The sequence below is a fragment of the Choloepus didactylus genome, chromosome 18 (genome assembly GCF_015220235.1).
Source record: "Choloepus didactylus isolate mChoDid1 chromosome 18, mChoDid1.pri, whole genome shotgun sequence".
Lineage (NCBI taxonomy): Eukaryota > Metazoa > Chordata > Mammalia > Pilosa > Megalonychidae > Choloepus > Choloepus didactylus.
In genome coordinates this window covers 18,922,968-18,947,774 of record NC_051324.1, presented here as the reverse complement: position 1 = coordinate 18,947,774, position 24,807 = coordinate 18,922,968, and the positions used below count along the sequence as shown (strand labels likewise).

At 37.3% G+C, this 24,807-nt stretch overlaps 1 pseudogene; it reads left to right on the top strand.

Moving 5' to 3' along the window:
* Positions 1-22: 22 nt before the first annotated feature.
* LOC119514663 lies at positions 23-20,972 on the top strand (annotated as a pseudogene).
* The last annotated feature ends 3,835 nt before the right edge of the window (positions 20,973-24,807 follow it).

The following is a 24,807-nucleotide window of genomic DNA, read 5'->3' as shown; positions in this document are numbered from 1 at the left end:
GCCTGCCACCTCTGTTTCGGTCATGGAGACCAAGCCTCCTGCTTCCTTCCACAGCTGGTGCCTGGGACATCTGCCTGACTGGATGGTGGGAAGGAGGCAGGTAACAGAGCTGGGGAAGGCAGAGGACACCCACAGAGAGTGATACAGAAAGGGATACATCTGTTACCCAACCCTCAAGGCCAGTGTTCCCACATTTTGGTTTCCATCAGAATCAACTGAGATGCTTGTTTAAACAAAAAGCCAACGTCCCCCTCCTAAAACACTGGTTTGGTAGCTCTGGTCTGAGAATGAGAGTCTTTTTAGCAAACACCCCAGTAATTCTAGTCCTACTGTTTGGGAAACACTGCTCTGAGTTGGTAAGTCAGTGGGTTCTGAACACTGTAAAGGGCCCCAAACTTAGCCTCCTGACTGACTGCCAACTTTCCTGTTATTTGCCCCTGCTTCCAATTCAGGATAAATAAGAGAAAGCCAAACATGTTTCCCAAGCCAACCACATAAGATACCTTGCTTCTAGTTAGACCTTCTCCAGCTTTCCCATGCCAACAACGCCCAATCAGAACACACCAGAGACTTCCCCTTTTTTCACTATTAAGCTTTTCCACTTCCCTGCCTGCCTTTGAGTCTCTTTCAAATACAGGTAATGACAGCTGCCTCCATTCTAGTGCTAGTTCTGGGTAAACAGTTTCTATTTGCTCTCATTTGTGAGATATTCATTTATTTGGATAGAATGTTTGCCTCTTTAGGACTCTGGCATAGCCAGAAGAGCACACAGCAATCCCTGCTGTGAAGGACAAAACCAATGACCATTTTAAGGGACAAGACCTGTGTGTAGGGAGTGGTTGACTGAATCAGAAATTATATTTGGAGAGTTACATCATCAACATGTTGAGAAAACAGCTACTGAAAACCTCTCCCAAGAGATTCAGTGCAGAAAAAGAAATGACAATTCTCAATTGTTCAGAACCCTGGAGGAAGATATAGATGGGAGAAGGATCCCCCAAATGCCGAATTGAAAGAAGGGAAAAATATCAGCTAGGAAACTTCTGTCCAAGACAGGCCCACCCTCTTCTTTCCCATTTACTTGGTTCCATGCAGCTCAGTCCCAGAGGCAGCAGTTGGGAATCCTCCCATCTCACACCAGGGATACAAGCTATTAAATCTCTCTTAGCAGTGAGACAGATCCCCACCTATATCCAGACACAGAGACCCAAGCCCACAGGGACCCATGGCTGGACTTAAGCCACAGGGAATGGTGGAATACAAAAGGGCAGCAAGGAAGAGCTTCCAAATGGAAGATAAGAGAGGGAACTGAAAAATCTTCTGTAAAAGCAGCACATAGCCAGGAGAAACTACCCACATCAACTGACTGGGGAACCAGGAGACAGGAGAGGACATATCAAGGACCAGAGTGTAAGGAAACATGGACAGAGACTCTGTTTCCAGCCCTGGATTCTGGTGCCCATTCCCCACCCTTGAGGAAAACAGCATTGGGAGGCCCAATCCTTGCCTGGGGTAGAGGGTTGGGGAGCTGGAGTCTGGGGCAGCTGGGGAAATCTTTCACCACAAGTAAAATGGGGGACACAGCCCCACACTGAGGCAGATTTTAGCCAGTGAATTGAGGGGCAAAGAAACCCCACAGTTTCTGCCCCACCCAGTCAGACACTGCTGGATTTCTGAAAGTAAACAGCTTCTGAGGATGATTAAGTCACTGAACGGCAACATCTGCTGGGCAGGCCGGAAAGTGCAAGGAACTGCAGGGCTTTTCAGAGCCTCTCCAGACTGTATCCCAGGCCCACTGGACGTGGTCTACACCCTCTACATGGGTACCTGGCCCTGTTTTGACTGAGAAATATGGATGATACTACTGTTAAAGCAGTGCCTTAATACTAAACCCTAGACAAGAGAGAGAAATCGACCTTCAGAATAGACCCATCAAGATAATCAGATGACCAGATACAAGAAAAAATCACAAGGCATACTATAAGTCAATAAAAAATGGCCCAGTCAAAAGAACAAATCAAAAATTCAGAGGAGACACAGAGTCTGAACACCTAATCAAAGACGTGCATACGAATCTCCTGAATCTATTCAAAGATATGAAGGAAATTTGTATAAAGAGATAAAGAATGTTAAGAAGACACTAGAAGAACATAAAGAAGAAGCTGAAAGAATTCGTAGAAAATAACATAAATTATGAATGTAAAAGACACTGTAGGTGAAATAAAAAAATATACTGGAGACCCACAACAGCATATCTGAAGAGGCAGGAGAAAGAATCAGTGAGCTAGAAGACAGATCAACAGAAATTGAACGACAAAACATCAAAGAGAGAAGTAAATGGAAAGATTTGAGTAAGTTCTTGGAGGAAGTGATTGATGACACAAAGCACACAAAAATATGCATCATGGATGTCCCAGAGGAGAAGAGAAGGGAAAAGAGCCAGGAAGAACATTCAATGAAATAATGGTTGAAAATTTCCCAACCCTTATAAAAGACATAAATATGCAAATCCAAGAAGCCCAATCTACTCCAAACAGAATAAATCCAAATATAGTCACTCCAAGACACATAGTAATCACAATGTCAAATGCCAAAGAGAAGGATAAAATTCTGAAGGCAGCAAGAGAAAAGTGATTCACCACACAGAAGAGAAGGCAAGTAACATTCAATGCTGATTTCTCATCAGACACCATGGAGGTGAGAAGGCAGTGGTATGATACATTTAAGATACTGAAAGAGAGAAATTTCCAGCCAATAATTCTCTATCCAGCAAAGCTTTCCTTCAAAAATGGGGGAGAGTTTAAAATATTCACAGGTATCAGAAGTTTGTTAATATGAGAACAGCCCAACAAGAACACTAAAGGGAGTCCTGCCAGATGAAAAGAGAATACAAGAGAGACAAGTCTGGAGGAGGGTTACAGAATTAAGAATATTAGTAAGGGCAATTTAAAGGACAAAGAGAGGGATAGAAAAATATATATCTGACAAAAAAAACAAAAAACAAAAACAAAGTATAAGACACTGAATCAAGAACTGCATTTACAGTAATAACTTAAAATGTTAATAGATTAACCCCCCAATCAAAAGACACAGATTGGCTGAGTGGATTCAAATAATATGTTCCCTCTATAAGTTGTTTACAATAGACTCATCTTAGACCCAAAGATGCCAAGAGGTTGAAAGTGAAAGGATGGAAAAATATATTCCATGCAAGTACTAACCAACAGAAAGCTGGGGTAGCTTACTAATATCAGACAAAATGGACTTTAAATGCAAAATTGTTGTCAGAGACAAAGAAGGACACTATATAGTAATAGGGGCAATTCAAGCAGAAGAAATTAACAATCATAAATATCTATGCTCCTAATCAAGGTGCTCCCAAATACATGAGGCAAGCACTGGTGAAACTGAATGGAGTAATAGATGACTCTAAAATAATAGTGAGAGACTTTAACACCATTCTCTCCAATAAATATAAAAATTAAACAGAGGATTGAAAAAGTAACAGAGAACCTAAATAATATGATAAATGGACTAGATCTAATAAATATATGTAGATAGAACATTGCATCCCCAAACAAGAGGATACATATTCTTTTCACGTGTTCATGGAGCATTCTCAAGGATAGACCATATGCTAGGGCACAAAACATGGCTTAATAAATATAAAAAGTTGTAATTATACAAAGTACTTTCTCTGATCACAGTGGAATGAAGCTGGAAATAATGAACAACCAGAGAACTGGAAATTTCACAAATATATGCATATTAAACAAGACACTCTTAAAGAATCACTGGGTCAATGAAGAAATTGCAGGAGAAATCAGTTAGTATCTCTAGAAGAATGAAAATGAGAACACAACCTACCAAAGCTTATGGGATGCAGTGAAGGCAGTGCTGAGATAGAAATTTATAGCCCTAAATACCTACATTAAAAATGAGGAAAGAGCTAAGATCAATGTCCTAATGAACAACAGGAGAACCTGGAGAAAGAACAACAAACTAACCCCAAAGAAAGCAGAAGGAAAGAAATAACAAAGATTAGAACAGAGATTAATGAAATGGAGAATAAAAATACAATAGAGAGAATCAATAAAACTAAAATGTGTTTTTTTTTAGAAGATCAATAAAATCAAGAAACCCTTAACTAGACTGACATAGACAAAAAAGAAGCTGTCAATAAATAAATCAGAAATGAGAGGGAAGGCATTACCATGGACTCCAAAGAAATAAAAAAGATCATTTAGTGGTTACTGTGAACAACTGTATGCCAATAAGCTAGAAAACTTAGATGAAATGGACAATCTCCTACAAACACACAAACAACTTACACTGACCTGAGAAGAAATAGAAGACCTTGATGAACCAATCACAAGTAAAGAGATCAAATCAGACATTACATAAACCTACCAACAAAGAAAAACCCAAGACCAGATGTCTTCACAGGTGAGTTTTACCAAGCATTCCAAGAAGAATACCATTCCTGCTCAAAGTCTTCCAAAAAATTGAAGAGGGAACACTACCTAACTCATTCTATGAAGCCAATATTACCCTAAAACAAAGCCAGATGAAGATACTATGAGAAAAGAAAACTTCAAACTGATCTTTCTAATGAACAGAGTTTTAAAAATCCTCAACAAAATAGTTGCAAATAGAATCCAACAGCATAGTAATACATTTATACACCATGACCAAGAGAGTTTCATTGCAGGCATGTGAGGGTGGTTCAACACAAGAAAATCAATTAATGTAATACACCATGTGAAAAAAATTAAAAGAGAGAAACCACTTGATCATCTCAGTTGATGCAGAAAAGGCATTTGACAAAATTCAGCATCCTTTCATAATAAAAACAATTCAAAAGGTAGGAATTGAATGAAAATTCCTCAACATGATAAAGGGCATTCATAAAAAACCCACAGCTAACATCATATTCAATGGTGAGAGACTGAAAACTTTCCCTCTAAGATTGGGAACAAGACAAGGATGCCCAATCTCACCACTGCTATTCAACATTGTGCCAGAAGTTCTAGCTAGAGCAGTTAGGCAACAAAAAGAAATGAAAGGCATCCAGATTGGAAAGGAAGAAGTAAAACTGTTGCTATTTGCAGATGACATGACCCTATATTTTGAAAATCCAGAAAGAATGACAGCAAAACTATTTGATCTAGTAAGCATGTTGAGTGGTGGCATACAAGACCAACATGCAAAAATCATTAGTGTTTCTATATACTAGTTATGAGCTATCTGAGGAGGTAATCAAGAAAAAAATTCCATTTACAATAGCAGCTAAAAGAATCAAATATCTAGGAATAAACCTAACCAAGGATGTAAAGGACTCTATGCAGGAAACTACATTGCTAAAAGAAATAAAAAAAAATAAAAAAACCTGCGTAAATGGGAAAACATTCCATGTTCATGGACTGGAAGGCTAAATGGCATTGAAATGTCAATTCTACCTAAATTGAGCTATGGATTCAATGCAATACCAATCAAAATTCCAACAGACTACTTTGCAGAAATGGATAATCTAATTATCAGTTTTATTTGGGAGGGTAAGTGGCCTCAAATAGCCAAAAACATCTTGAACAAGAGGAATGAAGTGGGAGATATAATGTTTCCTGACCTTAGAGCATAAGATAAAGTCACAGTGGTCAAAACAGCATAGCACTGGCATAAAAATATTGTCTTCTATGTGTCTCCCCTGGGCTGAAAAACAACTTTTTTGAAAGCAGTCACGTGGAACTCTGTGAAAGCAGTATGTTACACAGTTCTGAAAACTAAGTTGAATACAGCATTCATTGACTTCTATGTGCCTTCCCTGGGCTGAAAAACAACTTTTTTGAAAGCAGTCACGTGCAACTCTGCGAAAGTACTATGTTATGTTGATCAATGGAATTGAATTGAGAGCTCGGAAACACATCCTCAGATCTATGGTCAACTGATTTTTGATAAGGCTCCCAAGTCTACTCAACTGGAAGAGAGAAGAGTCTCTTCAATAAATGGTGTTAGGAGAACTGGATATCCATAAGCAAAAGAATGAAAGAGGACCCCTATCTCACACCCTATTCAAAAATTAACTCAAAATGGATTAAAGACTGAAATATAATAACCAGTAACAAAACTCCTAGAATAAAATGTAGAGGAACGTCTTCAAGATCTAGTGATAGGTGGTAGTTCCTTAGACTTTTCACCCAAAGCACAAGCAACAAAGGAAAAAATAGATAAATGGAACTCCACAAAATTGAATACTTCAGTGTTTCAAAGAACTTTGTGAAAAGGCAACCAACCAATGGGAGAAAATATTTGAAAACCACATAACTGACTGGGTATACTGCATTTGATATCCAGTATATATATATATAAAGATCCAACAACTCAACAATAAAAAGACAAACAAACCAATTTAAAAATAGGTAAAGGACATTGTACCAGTTTGTATATATATTATGTCCCCCAGAAAAAGCCATATTCTTTAAGACAATCGTGTGTGGGCAGACGTATTAGTGTTGATTAGATTGTAATTCTTTGAGTGTTTCCATGGAGATGCTACCTGACCAACTGTAGATGATAACTCTGATTGGATGATTTCCATGGTGGTGTGGCCCCACCCATTCAGCATGGGTCTTGATTAAAGCACTATATAAGCTCAGACAGAAGGAGTGAGCTTGCTACAGCCAAGAGGGACACTTTGAAGAATGCACAGGAGTTGAGAGAGGAGCTGCAGTTTACAGAGATGTTTTGGAGATGGCTTTTGAAAGCAGACTTTTGCTACAGAGAAGCTAAGAGAGAACAAATGCCCAAGAGCAACATTTTGGAGAATGCCATTAGGAAATTCAACCTAGGAGCAAGCTGATGCCAGCCACATGCCTTCCAAGCTAACAGAGGTTTTCTGGATGCCAATGGCCATCCTTCAGTGAAGGTACTCTATTGATGCCTTACCTTGGACTCTTTATGGCCTTAAGACTGTAACTGTGTAACCAAATAAATCCCCTTTATAAAAGCCAATCCATTTCTGGTATTTAATGGCAGCATTAGCAAACTGGAACAGACATGAATAGACATTTCTCCAAAGAGGAAATACAGATGGCTAAGAGGCACATGAAAGAGTCTCAGCTTCACTAGCTACTAGGGAAATGCAAATCAAAAACACAGTGAGATGGTATAAGGAAATAATTGAAACTGTAATACATAACACATATCATTTTTGGAAATTTCCTAAATAAGCACTTGTTAAATCATATTTTGAAATCTATTATCTTTTCACATATATATTTTACAGTAAGGAAATAACTGAAACTGTGAAACTGTAACCCATAACATTCTTTGAAATTTGCTAACAACTTGTTAAATTTCACTTGGAAAATTATCACTTTTCTGTCTATATGTTACAGTTACAGTAAAAATTATGATTTAAAAATTCATGGGACATCATCTCACACCAACTAGAATGGCCACTATTAAACAGGAAACTACGAGTGTTGGAGAGGGTGTGGAGGAAGAGTAACACATATTCACTGCTCATGGGAATGTAAAATGGTACAGCTGCTGTGCAGGACAGTTTGGCAGTTCCTCAGGAAGCTAACTATAGAGTTGCCTTATGACCCTGCAATCCTGCTACTTGGGATATACCTGGAAGATCTGAAAGCAGGGATGTGAACAGACATCTTCACTCTGATGCTCATAGTGGCATTATTCACAATTACCAAAAGATAGAAACAATCCAAGTGTCCATCAACAGATGAATGTATAAATATAAAGTGGGATATTCCTACAGTGGAATACTACTCAGCAGGAAGAATGAATGAAGTCCTGAAGCATGTGACAACATGGATGAATCCTGACAACATTATGTTAAGTGAAACAAGTCAGACACAAAATGACAAATATTGCATGATCTCACTGATAAGAACTAATTATAATATGTAGACTCATAGATACAAAATGTAGAATACAGGTTACCAGGATATAGAATGAGGCTAAAGAATGGGGAGTGGTTGCTTAATAGGTGCAGAATGTTTAACTAGGATGAACTTCTATGTTTGGAAATGGACAGAGGCGATGGTAGCATATTATTGGGAGAAGAATTGGCAGTGCTGAATGGTGTGTGAATGTGGTGGAAAAGGGAAGTTTAGAGTCATATATGTCACCAGAAGGAAAGTTGGAGGTTAAAACATGGGAATGTATACCACAGTGAATCTTGTGGTGGACAATGCCCATGATTAACCATACAAATATTAAAAAGTGCTTTCATGAACTAAAGCAGAAGTATGACTATTATGAGGAGTTAATAATAGAGGGATATATGGGGAAAGTGTACCTATTGCAAACTATGGACTGTAGTTAACAGTAATGTTTTAATAATCTTCAACAGTAACAAATGTGTCACACCAATATTATGGGTTAATAATATGGGGGAATATGGTGTGTGGGAGGATTAGGGTTTTCTTTTTTCTTGTTATTACTTTTTTGGAGTAATGAAAATTTTCAAACTTTGATTATGGGGCTGTTTGACAACTATGTGATGATACTGTGAGCCACTTATTGTATACTGCAGGTTTCTATACTGTATGAATATATCTCAATAAAATTGCATTACAAATAAAATAATATAAAATTATATTTTATCCTTGGGGGCACTGAAGTTTAAATGCACTTTGCATACCTTACATGAATTCCTATTACTGTGACAAGGTGGGAAGATAATGGGGGTAAGAAATATTAGCCCCAGCTATAGGTAGTGTAGCATGATTGCTATAAGCTTGGGCTCTTGCCCAGTACTGCCAGGTTCACATCCTGGCAATGAGAATTTGCTGCCCAAGTGTCCTTGGGCAAGTTTCTTAATCCCATGAGTCTGTTTGCTCCTGGGTATAATGGGAGTAATAACAGCACCTACTTCATTTTACCATCTTCACTGTGAGGATTCAAAGTGTTAATACAAGTAAAGTCCTAGTACAGCAACTGCTGTGGAATAATCTCTTGATAAATGCTAGTTGATGCCATTATTATTATTACCTTTGTCAATGTTTGTCAGCAGGGGGCAAAGTAAAGCCTAACCTTTCCATTCTCACACCACATATCTCAGGGTCAAATAGGACTTTGACTGTGAACCCTGGAGACCCTCTCCAGACCAAAACACTTCCTTGGCCCCTCCCCCATGCTCTCTGTACCCCGGGTACAAACTTCAAAGACCAAATAGAGGGGATCCCAGAGTGCTGGTGACTCCAATTACTAATTAAAGTTACTGGACATTGTATTTAGGGGGAGATAACATCATCCTAAATCTCAAATTATTTTTCCAAATATTTTTCTGAATCCAATGTGCACATGGAAACAACGATAACCAGACAGGCTTTGACAATACAGATAGAGTAAAAAATATATAATGTTGGGGTTGGGAAATGAATGGGGATATCAAATGCAAAGAAAATTTAAACTGTTTTCTTTCATCATAATTGCTGGTCATAGAATTCAGATTGTTATTCTGACTGTAACATTATATATTGTGGGATAAAGCAAATTATAGGATATTTTAATTCTCTTATCCCCTATGTCCTTCAGAACCAGCACAAACAGTGTGAAAGTAAGTAGATATACATGTAAAATCTTATTTTTTTATCTGAGTGTTTGTTACAACAGTGGTTGCCTTCATGAAGCTACACATTTGTGTTATGTGAAACTCTCTGTTTCATTTTACAACAAAAAGATCAATCACAACACAAAGTAAGATACAGCCTCATACCCAAATTATTGCTAAAAACTCTCAAGTCAGACAATGCCAAGTCATGACAATGTGGAACCACAAGATCTCTTACTCCTGCTAGTGTGAACACAAACCAGTACAAGAGCAGTGGAAAGAAAGTTTGCCAGTATCTAGTAAAGTTGGACATATTGATCATGTAAACATATTTAGGTGGTAAAATGATAAAGGCAGGCAATCACTGGTTGCCATATGTCAGAACAGTGGTTCAGTTTTTTGGGCTGTTGTAATGAAGAGAGAGGATATGGAGGGATGTCTTGGTCCTCACAATAATATACTTCTTCTCCTGGGCAGTGGTTACATTTGTGTTTATATTACAGTGACTTGTTAACCTGTACATTTATGCTTTACTCACATTTCTGCATGTGAATTCAATTTCACAATAAAATTTAGAGAAACTTAGGAGATACTAACAAAACTATGCTCATGAGAAAGTTAAAAACTTTAAACTTATCATTATTAATAAAATAGAATACAGACAAATTCATAAAACTTTTAGCTCAAGAATTTAGAAAATAATAACAAAATAAACCAAAAAAAGAACAAAGAATACAAGTTAAAAGCAAAAATGAAAACAAAACAAAAAAGTTAAAAGCAAAAATTTATTAATTAGAATACAGAAACCAGATAAAATTAAGAAATGTAAGACCTGATTCTGATGTGAATTCCTAAATAACACATTATCTAGTATAATATTAAAAATTATATACCAAATTAGGAATTAAATGAGAAAATTACCCCCAAAAAGAGGAATTTAAAAAGAAATATGAGAATAATATACATAACTATGAAATAAGCTTGAAAATGTGGATGAAAATGAGGATTCAAGAGGGATACAAATAGACCCGAGACCAGCAAGAAACTCAAATCAGACCCATGTCCATAAAAGAAATTGGAAAATTTTTGAAGAGATGCACCTGAAAGAAGTGCCAATCTCAAACAGTTTTATAGCTAGTTATTTCTAAAGTTTAAGAAATAAATCATTTTCTGTAATTGAAACTGTTTCAGGTTTAGAGAAAAAGGATACTTCCTAACTCATTTTAAAAAATCCAGCATAACACTGTAGCAAGTCCTGAACAAGATAATGAGAAAAATAAAGTTCTAAACCACTTAAAGTTAAAGAGACAAAAGTCCTAAATGTTAACTGCAGCACTGCCTTAGAAGAATGCCAAATTCTGACCAAGAGTACAATAAGGTTTTAATGTTAGGAAATCTGTTAACATATTTCTCCCTATTAAAATTTCCTTGGAGGATAAGAACCTACAGTTATATCAACAAGTGCCCAAATGTGTTTTTTAAATTTTAATGCAATTTTATTGAGATATATTCACATAACATACCGTCCTCCAAAGTGTACAATGTTGTTCATAGTATCATCATATAGTTGTGCATGCATCACCACAAACTTTGAACATTTTCATTACTCCAAAAATTAAAAAATTAAAAAAATCCAAAACATTCCATACCCCTGCTCCCCTCATTGTTCATTTACTTTAACACTCATTTTTTTTACTTTATCAAAAAATTAAAAAACAATAAAAAATTTCAAACAACCAAAACAAAGGAATAAGAAAAAATATACATTGCTTCCAACATGTTCCTAGCATACCCCAAGAAAATGAACAAACTATAACCAAAGGAATAAGAAAAACAAATAACCTAAAATAACTACATTTCAGCCAACTTGTTCCTACCATATCTCCCCAAAATTAACAAACCAGTCATTCCTAAGCATACCCATAACATTAAGTTTACCCTCCATAAATTATCTGTTCTTTTTTTTCATTTTTTAATTTTTATATTCATTTTATTGAGATATATTCACATACCACGCAGTCATACAAAACAAATTGTGCATTCAATTGTTCACAGTACCATTACGTAATTGTACATTCATCACCAAAATCAATCCCTGACACCATCAATGCCACACACATACAAATAAGAATAATAGTTAGAGTGAAAAAGAGCAGTTAAAGTAAAAAAGAACACTTTGTGCCTTTGTTTGTTTGTTTCCTTCCCCCATTTTTCTACTCATCCATCCATAAACTAGACAAAGGGGAGTGTGGTCCTTATGGCTTTCCCAATCCCATTGTCACCCCTCATAAGCTACATTTTATACAATTGTCTTCAAGACTCATGGGTTCTGGGTTCTATTTTGATAATTTCAGGTATCTACTGCCAGCTACCCCAATTCATTAGAACCTAAAAAGGCTTGTCTATATTGTGCAAAAGAGTGCCCACCAGAGTGACCTCTCGGCTCCTTTTGGAATTTCTGTAACTGGAGCATATTCCATTTCATTTCATTTCATTTCCCCCTTTTGGTCAAGAAGATGTTCCCCATCCCATGATGCCAGGTCTACATTCCTCCTCTGGAGTCATATTCCATATTGCCAGGGAGATTCACTCCCCTGGGTGCCTGATTCCACATAGGGGGAGAGCAGTGATTTTACCTTTCAAGCTGGCTTCACTAGAGAGAGAGGGCCACATCTGAGCAACAAAGAGGCACTTGGGAAGAGGCTCTTAGGCACAATTATAGGGAGGCCTAGCCTCTCCTTTGCAGCAACAGTCTTCCCAAGGGCAAATCCTGTGGTAGAGGGCTCAACCCATCAAACCACCAGTTCCTCAAGTCTGTGAGCACATTAGCAACCGTTAAGGTGGGGCAGGCCAATACCCCTGCATTCTCCACCAGCTCCTCCAGGGGGTTCTGCATATTTTTTCCTTGTTTTTTTTTAAACTTTTCTTTTAAATCAACTGTATAAAAAATAAAAAAAAATTAAAAAAAAACATATAATAAAAGGACATATCAAAGAGACCATAACAAGAGAGTAAGAAAAAGACAGCTAACCTAAGATGACTACTTTACTTCCAACAAGTTCCTACTCTACCCCAAGAAAGTTACCTAATATAGCAACATTTCTGGGAACTTGTTCCTACTATACCCATCAGAAATTAACAGATCATAGTCATTCCTGGGCATTCCCAGAACATTCAATTTACCCATGATAGCTTATCTTTTCTTATTAGATTATTGTTTCCCCTTCCTTAATTGCTCTCTATCGCTAGTTCCTCTACATTGTACATTATAAACCATTTGTTTTATATTTTTCAAAGCACACATTAGTGGTAGCATACAATATTTCTCTTTCTGTGCCTGGCTTACTTCACTCAGCATTATGTTTTCAAGGTTCATCCATGTTGTCATATGTTTCACAACATCGTTCCTTCTTACAGCTGTGAGGTATTCCGTCATGTATATATATCAAATTTTATTTATCCACTCATCCTTTGGAGGACATTTGGGTTGTTTCCATCTCTTGGCAATTGTGAATAATGCTGCTATGAACATTGGCATGCAGATATCTGCTCGTGTCACTCCTTTCCGAGCTTCCGGGTATATACTGAGAAACGCAATCACTGAATCGAAGGTTAACTTTATATCTAGTTTTCTAAGAAACTGTCAGACTGACTTCCAGAGTGGCTGAAAAATTATACAGTCTCACCAGCAATGAATAAGAGTTCCAATTTCTCCACATACCCTCCAGCATTTGTAGTTTCCTGTTTGTTTAATGGCAGCCATTCTAATCGGTGTGAGATGGTATCTCATTGTGGTCTTAATTTGCATCTCTCTAATAGCTAGTGAAGCTGAACATTTTTTCATGTGTTTCTTGGCCATTTGTATTTCCTCTTCAGAGAACTGTCTTTTCATATCTTTTGCACATTTTATAATTGGGCTATCTGTGCTATCATCATTGAATTGTAGGATTTCTTTATATGTGCAAGTTATCAGTCTTTTGTCAGATACATGGTTTCCAAAAATTTTTTCCCATTGAGTTGGCTGCCTCTTTACCTTTTTGAGAAATTCCTTTGAGATACAGAAACTTCTAAGCTTGAGGGGTTCCCGTTTATCTATTTTTCCTTTTGTTGCTTGTGCTTGGGTGTAAAGTCTAGGAAGTGGCCACCTAATACAAGGTCTTGAAGATGTTTCCCTAAATTATCTTCTAGGAGTTTTATGGTACTTTCTTTTATATGAGATCTCTGATCAATTTTGAGTTAATTTTTGTGTAGGGTGTAAGACAGGGGTCCTCTTTCATTCTTTTGGATATGAATACCCAACTTTCCCAGCCCCATTTGTTGAAAACACCATTATGACCCAGTTCAGTGACTTTGGGGGCATTATCAAAGATCAGTCAGCCATAGATCTGGGGGTCTATCTCCAAATTCTCAGTTTGATTCCATTGATCAATATGTCTATCTTTGTGCCAGTTCCATGCTGTTTTGACAATTGTGGCTTTATAATAAGCTTGAAAGTCAGGGAGTGTAAGTCCTCCTAATTTGTTTTTCTTTTTTAGAGTGTCTTTAGCAATTTGAAGCATCTTCACTTTCCAAATAAATTTGATACCTAGCTTTTCCAAGTCTGCAAAGAAGGTTGTTGGAATTTTGATTGGGATTGCATTGAATCTGTAGATGAGTTTGGAAGAATTGGCATCTTAATGACATTCAGCCTTCCTATCCATGAACATGGAATATTTTCCATTTTTAAGGTTCCCTTCTATTTCTTTTAGTAGAGTTATGTAGTTTTCTTTGTATAGGTCTTTTACATCTTTGATTAAGTTTATTCCTACGTACTTGAATTTTTAGTTGCTATTGGAAATGGTATCTTTTTCTTGAGTGTCTCTTCAGTTTGTTCATTTCTAGCATATAGAAACATTACTGACTTATGTGCATTAATCTTGTATCCTGCTACTTTGTTAAATTTCTTGATTAGCTCTAGTAGCTGTATCATCAGTTTCTCCGGGTTTTCCAGATATAAGACCATATCATCTGCAAACAACGACAGTTTCATTTCTTCCTTTCCAATATGGATGCCTTTTATTTCTTTATCTTGCCAGATTGCCCTGGCTAGCACTTGCAGCACAATGTTGAATAACAGTGGTGATAGTGGGCATCCTAGTCTCATTCCTGATCTTAGAGGGAAGGTTTTCAGTCTCTTGCCTTTGAGTACTATGCTGGCTGTGGGTTTTTCATATATGCTCTTTATCATGTTGAGGAAGTTTCCTTCAATTCCTACCTTTTGAAGTGTTTTTATCAAAAAGGGATGTTGGATTTTGTAGAACGCTTTTTCAGCATCTATTGAGATGACCATATGATTTTTCCCTTTGGATTTGTTAATGTGTTGTAATACATTGATTGATTTTCTTATGTTGAACCATCCTTGCATGCCTGGAATGAACCCCACTTGGTCATGGTGTATGATTTTTTTAATGTGTCTTTGCATTTGATTTGCAACTATTTTGTTGAGAATTTTTGCATCTATATTCATTAGGGAGATTGGCTGGTAGCTTTCCTTTTTTGTAGCATCTTTGCCTGGTTTTGGTATTAGATTGATGTTAGCTTCATAAAATGAGTTAGGCAGTGTTCCATTTTCTTTGATGTTTTGAAAGAGTTTAAGTAAGATTGGTGTCAGTTCTTTTTGGAAAGTTTGGTAGAATTCCCCTGTGAAGCCATCTGGCCCTGGGCATTTATTTGTGGGAAGCTTTTTGATGACTGATTGGATCTCTTTGCTTGTGATTGGTTGGTTGAGGTCTTCTATTTCTTCTCTGGTCAGTCTAGGTTGTTCATATGTTTCCAGGAAATTGTCCATTTTTTCTACATTATCCAGTTTGTTGCCATACAGTTGTTCATAGTATCCTCTTACAATTTTTTTAATTTCTTCAGGATACACAGTAATGTCACATTTCTTATTCATTATTTTGTTTATCTGGGTCTTCTCCCTTTTTGATTTTGTCAGTCTAGCTAGGGGCTTGTCAATCTTGTTCCTCTTCTGTAAGAACCAACTTTTGGTGTTATTTATTCTCTCTATTGTTTTTTTCTTCTTTATGTCATTAATTTCTGCTTTAATCCTTGTTATTTCTTTTCTTCTACTGGCTTGGGATTGGTTTGCTGTTCATTTTCTAGCTTCTTCAGTTGATCCATTAGTTCTTTGATTTTGGCTCTTTCTTCATTTTTAATTTATGTATTTAGTGCAATAAATTTCCCCCTGAGTACCACTTTTGCTGCATCCCATAGGTTTTCATATGTTGTGTTCTCATTTTCATTCTTCTCTATATATTTGACAATTTCTCTTGTTATTTCTTCTTTAACCCACTGATTGTTTAGGAGTGTGTTGTTTAACCTCCAGGTATTTGTGAATTTTCTAAGTCTCTGAAGGTTATTGACTTCTAATTGTATTCCATTGTGGTCAGAGAATGTGCTTTGAATAATTTTAATCTTTTTTAAATTTTTTATTGAGCCTTGTTTTATGACCCAGCATATGATCTGTTCTGGAGAAAGTTCCATGAGCACTAGAGAAGAATGTGTATCCTGATGATTTGTGATGTAATGTTCTATATAGGTCTGTTAAATCCAATTCATTTATCAGATTGTTTACGTTTTCAGTTCCCTTATTGTTCTTCTGTCTGGTTGATCTATCTATAGGAGAGACTGAGGTGTTGAAGTCTCCCACAATTGTGGAAACATCAATTGCTTCCTTTAGTTTTGCCAGTGTTTCTCTCATGTTTTTTGTGGCACCTTGGTTGGGTGCATAAACATTTATGATTGTTATTTCTTCTTGTTGAATTGGCCCTTTTATTAGTATGTAGTGGCCTTCTTTGTCTCTCATAACATCCCTGCATTTAAAGTCTATTTTATCTGAGATTAACATTGCTACACCTGCTTGCTTTTGACTGTAGCTTGCATGAAATATTTTTCCCATCCTTTCACTTTCAATTTCTTTGTGTCCCTGTGTCTCAGATGAGTCTCTTGTATGCAACATATTGATGGTTCATTTTTTTCTTCCATTCTGCAACTCTATATCTTTTAATTGGGGAGTTTAATCCATTTACATTTAATGTTATAACCATGAAGGCATTTCTTGAATCAGCCATCTTATCCTTTGGTTTATGTTTGTCATATGTATTTTTCCCTTTCTCTATTAATATCCTTTAATGTACCTATGCTAAATCACTTTAGTGCTGAACCTTTCTCCATGTCTCTCTCTCCTTTCTTTGTTTGTCTGTAGAGCTCCCTTTAGTATCTCCTGTAGGGCCGGTCTCTTGTCAGCAAATTCTCTCAGCATTTGTTTGTCTGTGAAAAATTTAAGCTCTTCCTCAAATTTGAAGGAGAGCTTTGTTGGATAAAGTATTCTTGGTTGGAAATTTTTCTCACTCAGAATTTTAAATATGTCATGCCACTGCCTTCTCGCCTTCATGGTGGCTGCTGCGTAGTCACTACTTAGTCTCATGCTGTTTCCTTTATATGTAGTGAATTGCTTTCCTCTTCCTGCTTTCAGAACTTGCTCCTTCTCCTCAGTATTTGACAGTGTGATCAGAATATGCCTCAGAGTGGGTTTATTTGGATTTATTCTATTTGGAGTTCACTGGGCATTTATGATTTGTGTATTGATGGTGTTTAGGAGATTTGGGAAGTTTTCCCCAACAATTTCTTTGAATACTCTTCCTAGACCTTTACCCTTCTCTTCCCCTTCTGGAACACAAATGAGTCTTATATTTGGATGTTTTATGTTATCTATCATATTCCTGAGGTCCATTTTGATTTTTTTCAATTTTTTCCCCCATTCTTTCTTTTATCCTTTCATTTTCCATTCTGTCATCTTCCAGGTCACTGATTTGTTGTTCAACTTCCTCTACTCTTGTACTACGACTATCCGGAATCTTTTTAATTTGGTCAACAGTTTCTTTAATTTCCATAAGATCATCTGTTTTTTTTATTTAGTCTTGCAATGTCTTTTTTATGCTCTTCAAGGGTCTTCTCCTTTATATCCTGTCCTTTGTATCCTGTGTTATGCTCTTCTTCATGTCCTTTATATCCTGTGCCATGGTCTCATCATTCATCTTTAGCTCTTTGATTAATTTCTCCAGGTACTGTGTCTCCTTTGATCTTTTGATTTGGGTGCTTCAGCTTGGGTTACCCATATCATCTGTTTTTTTCATATGCTTTAAAATTTTCTGTTGTTTTTGGCCTCTTGGTGTTTGCTTATCTTGATAGGTTTCTTTTAGGATTTGTAGACCGATTGAAATCCTTATCTCTAATTTGTCAGATCTACAGCTTTGTGTAGTACACTTTCTCTAACTAACCAGCAGGTGGCATCCATGAGCCACTTGCTCCCCTCAAGCCAGTTCTCCCCCACTTTGTCTTTGCAGTGAGTGGGGGAGTGAGTCTTGTGGGGTCCAATTGGTGTACCAAGCTTGTGTATGCAGTTGGGGCTGCCTACCCTGTATATGGGGCATGTGTCTTAGTGGTAAGGGAGGGGTGTGGCTCTAACAATCAAACCTCCCTGGTGTTCTTGGAGTTTTAAACCTGCTGCAATAGTCTAATCCTTCAGTTCAGTCCTGCCACAGTTTGTCTTTGCCGCTGACCCACAAGTCCTTGTTATTGGTGTATGGGCCCTGAGACTTGTGAATGGGTCCCTCTTCCAGGCCATGCATCCCCAGGTCCTCTGTTGAGGGATTACTGTGCTATGTGACAGGTGAGTGCCATCCCCCCAGGGCAGTTCTGGGCTGCAGGCTGTGTAGGGAGGCTCCCAGTCTGCTGAAAGGGAGGCTGAATGGGGCATGTTAATTTACACTGCTCTGCCTTCCCAAATCTGGGACAACCAGCTGAGGGTGCAGTGAAGGCTAATTTCCACGCCCAGTTTTGTGGTGTATGCATGTTATTGGAAGCACTTCTGTCACACTGGATTGTCTGGGGCAGCTCTGGGCTATGGGGCCAGCAACGAGCAGGAGTGTTCCCTGTCCACCAGGATGATGGCTGTGAGAGGATGCCCCCTTTTCTTGGGAAGTTGTGGTGTTTAGTGAATTTTCTCAGCCACTGGATTATTGCCTTTTGTCTCAGAACTCTCTTAGTTCTGCTTTTGTCTTGGCCAGTGCAAATTGCAAGTCTTTGAGGCTTTCTGTATTGGGCTTCTTAGAGTAATTGTTTTAGAAAAAGAAAAAAAGATAAAAAAGGGCCCTCCTCACAGATCTAATGGGTTATTGAAATGCTAAGAGACAAAGCAATTAGGGCCATTAAGGAAAGGTCCAGGGGGCAGAGAGATCGCTTTTTCTTCTGGATTTGCATATGAGCCTCAGGGCCTGAGCTCTGCCCTATCCTTTTCTCTGTTCACCAGAACTCCAAAAAGCCTCTGCCTTTATTTCTGGGTTTTTCTTGCTGTTTTTGCTATCCCTATCTCCTCTTTGCCAGGCTGGCTGCTCCCAGATTCTCTGGTATCTGGTCTATCTATGATTGGAGTTTGGATCAGTAGAATGAGTTTCCAATAAGAGCTGCCACTGCAGTTCTTCCTTCTTATTCCCAGTGCTGATGGCCCCTCCTCCCATGGGACTGAGCCTGGCAGGGAGGTGCATGTGTTCATGAGTGTCGTATGATGTATGCCCAAAATCAATTTGCTCTGCGGTGTCCAGTCCATGCAGTTCCTGGCTTTCTACCTACTTCTCTGGAAGAGTAACTCTGAAATGCATTTTTAAAAGTTCAGTTTTCATTCAACATTAAATAGGAAGTAGATGGAAGCATCATATCATGACTATATATTGGGGATTCAGATAACTGAAACCAGTATTTATCATTTTTCATTTTTGCATAACATTAGAGAAGTGTTCCTCTGTCAAATCAAAAATTAAGCATCAGGAAGAGGAGCAGGAGGAAGAGGAGGAAGGCACAGGGGTGGGAGCTGTTGCAGAAGCTGCCAGTGCAGAACCTCTCACCCTTACCACTTCACCTCCTTCCAAGTCCCCTAGAAAGCTTTCAGCTACCACAGATTCAATTTGGGGTTGCTGGTGGATAGAGGGAGGAATCAGCAGCTTGGAAATTCAACTAAGTGATCTTCCTGGATTTGCATTGTCCTGACATACTTTATAGAGGAATTTGATGGCTTAAGTGATTAAGGTGATACTGTGGGGTTTTGAAGCCTATGAAAGGTGGCAACTCAACCATGATTTTTTTCAACTCCACAGCATTTCCTTCTTTGAAGTCTTTGTTTTCACCTTAGTCTCAAGAGCCTAAAGAAATAAATGCAGATGATGAGGTGGAGGATACATTTGATAACAAGGAGGGTGACCTGGGTGCTGTGGAAGAGCAATGCAGTGTTATCCTATGTCTCTCCTCACAGCTCAAACTGGGCATGGATTTAACAGAGTGGTGCTTCTACATTTATTAAGCATTCCTTGCTGGAAATGTATGCAGACTTTATATCTCATTCATACCTGTAGCCACAGCTGAGGACAGAATGATTCATTTTGTTGAGAACTACTTTGCCTCACTACATGAAGGCTGTAAGGGAGCCCTGCTAAGAAACCATACAGTCTTGTCATTGGAGAAACATTTCACTGTTCCTGGAGGATGCCAAAAACTGAGGCAGCAGCCAGGGATACTAGCAGTTCTTCCACCCAGACAGTTATAAATCAAACTCCTCTATCAGAGGAGTCTTTTTGCCAAGTTGGATCAGACTATTTACAGTCAGATTTGTTGCTGAGCAAGTTTCCCAACATCCTCTAGTCTTAGGATTTTATGCAGAATGTTCAGAGAGGAAGATGTGCATAAATGCACATATTTGGACTAAGAGAAAATTCTTAGGCATGCCAATAGGAGTTACAATGGTTGTACAGGGTATCCTCAGTCTATTGGAGCATGGAGAAGAGTATTTTGTGCATATGCTTAGTCAATTTTAACTGTTCCTTGGGTGGAACTGGGTGGCAAAGTCAGTGTCAACTGTGCAAAGATGGGAACTCAGCCAGCATCACTTATATCAAGTCATTTTATGGTGGAAAAATGCACTGGGTTTCAGCTGAAATAAAGCACATCAACAACTCTGTGGTATGCAGAGTGCAAGGGGAATGGAACTGTTCTTGAGATCACTTATAGCAATTGAGAGATGAAGTATGTGAACTTGACTAAATTGGCAGTAATGGAGAAAAGAGTAAGACCTCTGGAGAAGCAGGATCCATTTGAATCCAGGAGATTACTGAAAGAAATGGAACTGACTCTCTGTGGTCTTATCAGTTTCAGAGCATACCCTGGAAGAAAGCCAGAGGACTGAAGAAAGTCTTCACACCAAAATAGGCACACCCTGGGAAACAAAATATTTATTAATGAGGGAGATCAGTGGGTTTATCACCAACCCCTTTGGAAAATAAATCCAACAACACAACTAGCAGAGTGACACACATCATCTAGGACTTGATCAAATGAGGTTATCCTTCACTCTCCCAGCCTGCAGTCACTTCACTGAGACACCTGCTTACTGACTGTACAGATGGAAACTAGCTGAAAACTAATGTACCTACTAAGGCACTACTGTAGTACTGCTGCAAGACCAAAGTGCTGAAGAAACATGATGGACCTTTCACCAGCTTGTTTCATGAGATTTGAAATATCATCTTAAAATGTTTTACCTGAAGTATTAGATGATTAATCTTCTATACAGTTCCTGTTCCTAAAGCTAAGTTTGAATCCTGGCTTTGCACAGGAGCAATAGATGTACACAACAGTGAGAACTCCATGGTTTTGATTTCTTTAAAGTGAAAAGTGAAGTCTCTTTCAGAGTTTGTGCTTTGCTTTTGATCAGTCACTGAAGTATTCACTACTTTTATTAAACAAAAACAAAACAAAACAAAACAAAACAACAACAAAAAAAAAACAAGAGAAGGAGGAAGATGACCCAGAAGTGGATTCAGCCATTGTGCCTGAAATCAATGTTTAAAAAACAAAACAAAGAACCAACCAGGTTGTTCTAACAAGACATTCTATTCCTTCTGAAAGACTCTGCCTGTATCTGAGGAACTTATCCATTATCCCCCTCTGTTGGAACTCTCTTTTAAAAAGCGTATTTATAAGTGGATTAGAATTGTACCCATGAAAAATTTTTCTTCTGAATATCTTAACATACTTGAAAACAACACTGGCTCAAAAATTTTCAGAACATTTTTCACTACCTAGTTTTATTAAATATTACACTGGAGAACAATTTTTTCAGATGTGTTCCTGTCAATAGGATGAAATTTTAACTTTTCTCAACAATGAAGGCATTAAAGAAACAGCAAATAATTAAAAATAAGACTGTTATTTTTTTTCCACTTGTAGGTTAATATCCAGTATTATGTACTATCCCTTTGGATAAGTATGCTTTATTTTACCTTTGTTTCCTCAAAATTTAAAACAACTATTCACGTATGTCAGTAATTCAGAAGTTATATATATGACTGAATGCATGCAAGGTGTGGTTTCCTTGTTTTCAGGAAAAAGTAAATGCTGAAGAAAGTATGAAATTTTAAAGAAAACATGAAAAAGATAGCTGGAAATTGTATTCAGGGATATAGCTTTTTTAAAATAAGTATTTTATTGAGGTTGAAGAATTGCTGGCAATTCAAAGATTAGTGCTAACTATGGCTTTCATCATTCATTCAAATATTTATTGAGCACCTACTTATGGTCCTCAACACTTGTTACTGCACCTTAATTTTCCAAGAGTGGTGCCTTAACTCTGTTTCTTCTGATGTGGTCTTCCAATCAGTGTGTAACATACCTGTTTTCCATCAACCATTGTAGATGGCTATGTCTGTTGCATCAGGAGGAGAAGTTGAAGATCTGTGCTCTGAAAAATTGTGTCTTATTAAAAGGGTTAATAAAATAGAAACAGCAAAACAATATTTTTTAAACAAATTGTAAATTATATTTAAAAAAAAAACCAGAATTGGTTTATGCACAACCATTTTAATGATTCCCTTGTTCATTTTTGCTGTGAAGTGCACTGAAAAATCTCCAGATGAGTTATGGTTCATGTGTTAGGAAAACTGAAAAATAAACTAGAGAACAATGAAAAAATAAGCATGAGGCTCACTAATGCAAGGTGTTAATAATAAGATGGCATATCGGAACTCTATTCGATGCATGATTTTTCTGTAAACCTACAATTTCTCTAAGAAAAAAAATACAAAGAAATAAACAAAGCATCATGGTCACTCCCACATCAATCATTTAACATTTTCATAGCCAGTGCAGTTAGAGGACAGAATGAAATAAATGATAAAGTTTTGTGAAGTAGAGAAAAAATATAGTTGAATTCTGTAAGCTGGTCTAGAAAACAAAGAAACTCCATTGGAAAAATGACTTAAATCTCCTATTCTGTTCCATTCATCCCATTTCATTCTTTCACCATCATGTTTTACTTACAAAAGGTTTGTAGACAAATGCTGAGAGAATTTGGTAACAAGAGACCTGCCCTACTGGAGATACTAAACGGAGCCCTACAGACAGAGAAACAAAGAAAGGACAGAGAGACTTGGAGAAAGGTTCAGTACTAAAGAGATTCGGTATGGGTACAATAAAGGATATTAATAGACAGAGGGGAAAAATATGACAAACATAAACCAAAGGATAAGATGGCTGATTCAAGAAATGCCTTCACGGTTATAACGTTGAATGTCAATGGATTAAACTCCCCAATTAAAAGATATAGATTCGCAGAATGGATCAAAAAAAAAATGAACCATCAATATGTTGCATACAAGAGACTCATCTTAGACACAGGGACACAAAGAAACTGAAAGGATGGAAAAAAATATTTCATGCAAGCTACAGCCAAAAAAAAGCAGGTGTAGCAATATTAATCTCAGATAAAATAGACTTCAAATGCAGCGATGTTTTGAGAGACAAAGAAGGCCACTACATACTAATAAAAGGGGCAATTCAGCAAGAAGAAATAACAATCATAAATGTCTATGCAACCAATCAAGGTGCCACAAAATACATGAAAGAAACACTGGCAAAACTAAAGGAAGCAATTGATGTTTCCACAATAATTATGGGAGACTTCAACACATCACTCTCTCCTATAGATAGATCAACCAGACAGAAGACCAATAAGGAAATTGAAAACCTAAACAATCTGATAAATGAATTAGATTTAACAGATATATACAGGACATTACATCCCAAATCACCAGGATACACATACTTTTCTAGTGCTCATGGAACTTTCTCCAGAATAGATCATATGCTGGGACATAAAACAAGCCTCAATAAATTTAAAAAGATTGAAATTATTCAAAGCACATTCTCTGATGACAATGGAATACAATTAGAAGTCAATAACCATCAGAGACTTAGAAAATTCACAAATGCCTGGAGGTTAAACAACACACTCCTAAACAATGAGTGGGTTAAAGAAGAAATAGCAAGAGAAATTGCTAAATATATAGAGACGAATGAAAATGAGAACACAACATACCAAAATCTATGGGATGCAGCAAAAGCAGTGCTAAGGGGGAAATTTATAGCACTAAACGCATATATTAAAAAGGAAGAAAGAGCCAAAATCAAAGAACTAATGGATCAACTGAAGAAGCAAGAAAATGAACAGCAAACCAATCCCAAACCAAGTAGAAGAAAAGAAATAACAAGGATTAAAGCAGAAATAAATGACATAGAGAACAAAAAAACAATAGAGAGGATAAATATCACCAAAAGTTGGTTCTTCGAGAAGATCAACAAGATTGACAAGCCCCTAGCTAGACTGACAAAATCAAAAAGAGAGAAGACCCATATAAACAAAATAATGGATGAAAAAGGTGACATAACTGCAGATCCTGAAGGAATTAAAAAAATTATAAGAGGATATTATGAACAACTGTATGGCAACAAACTGGATAATGGAGAAGAAATGGACAATTTCCTGGAAACATATGAACAACCTAGACTGACCAGAGAAGAAATAGAAGACCTCAACCAACCCATCACAAGCAAAGAGATCCAATCAGTCATCAAAAATCTTCCCACAAATAAATGCCCAGGGCCAGATGGCTTCACAGGGGAATTCTACCAAACTTTCCAGAAAGAACTGACACCAATCTTACTCAAACTCTTTCAAAACATTGAAGAAAATGGAACACTACCTAACTCATTTTATGAAGCTAACATCAATCTAATACCAAAACCAGGCAAAGAGGCTATAAAAAAGTAAAACTACTGGCCAATCTTCCTAATGAATATAGATGCAA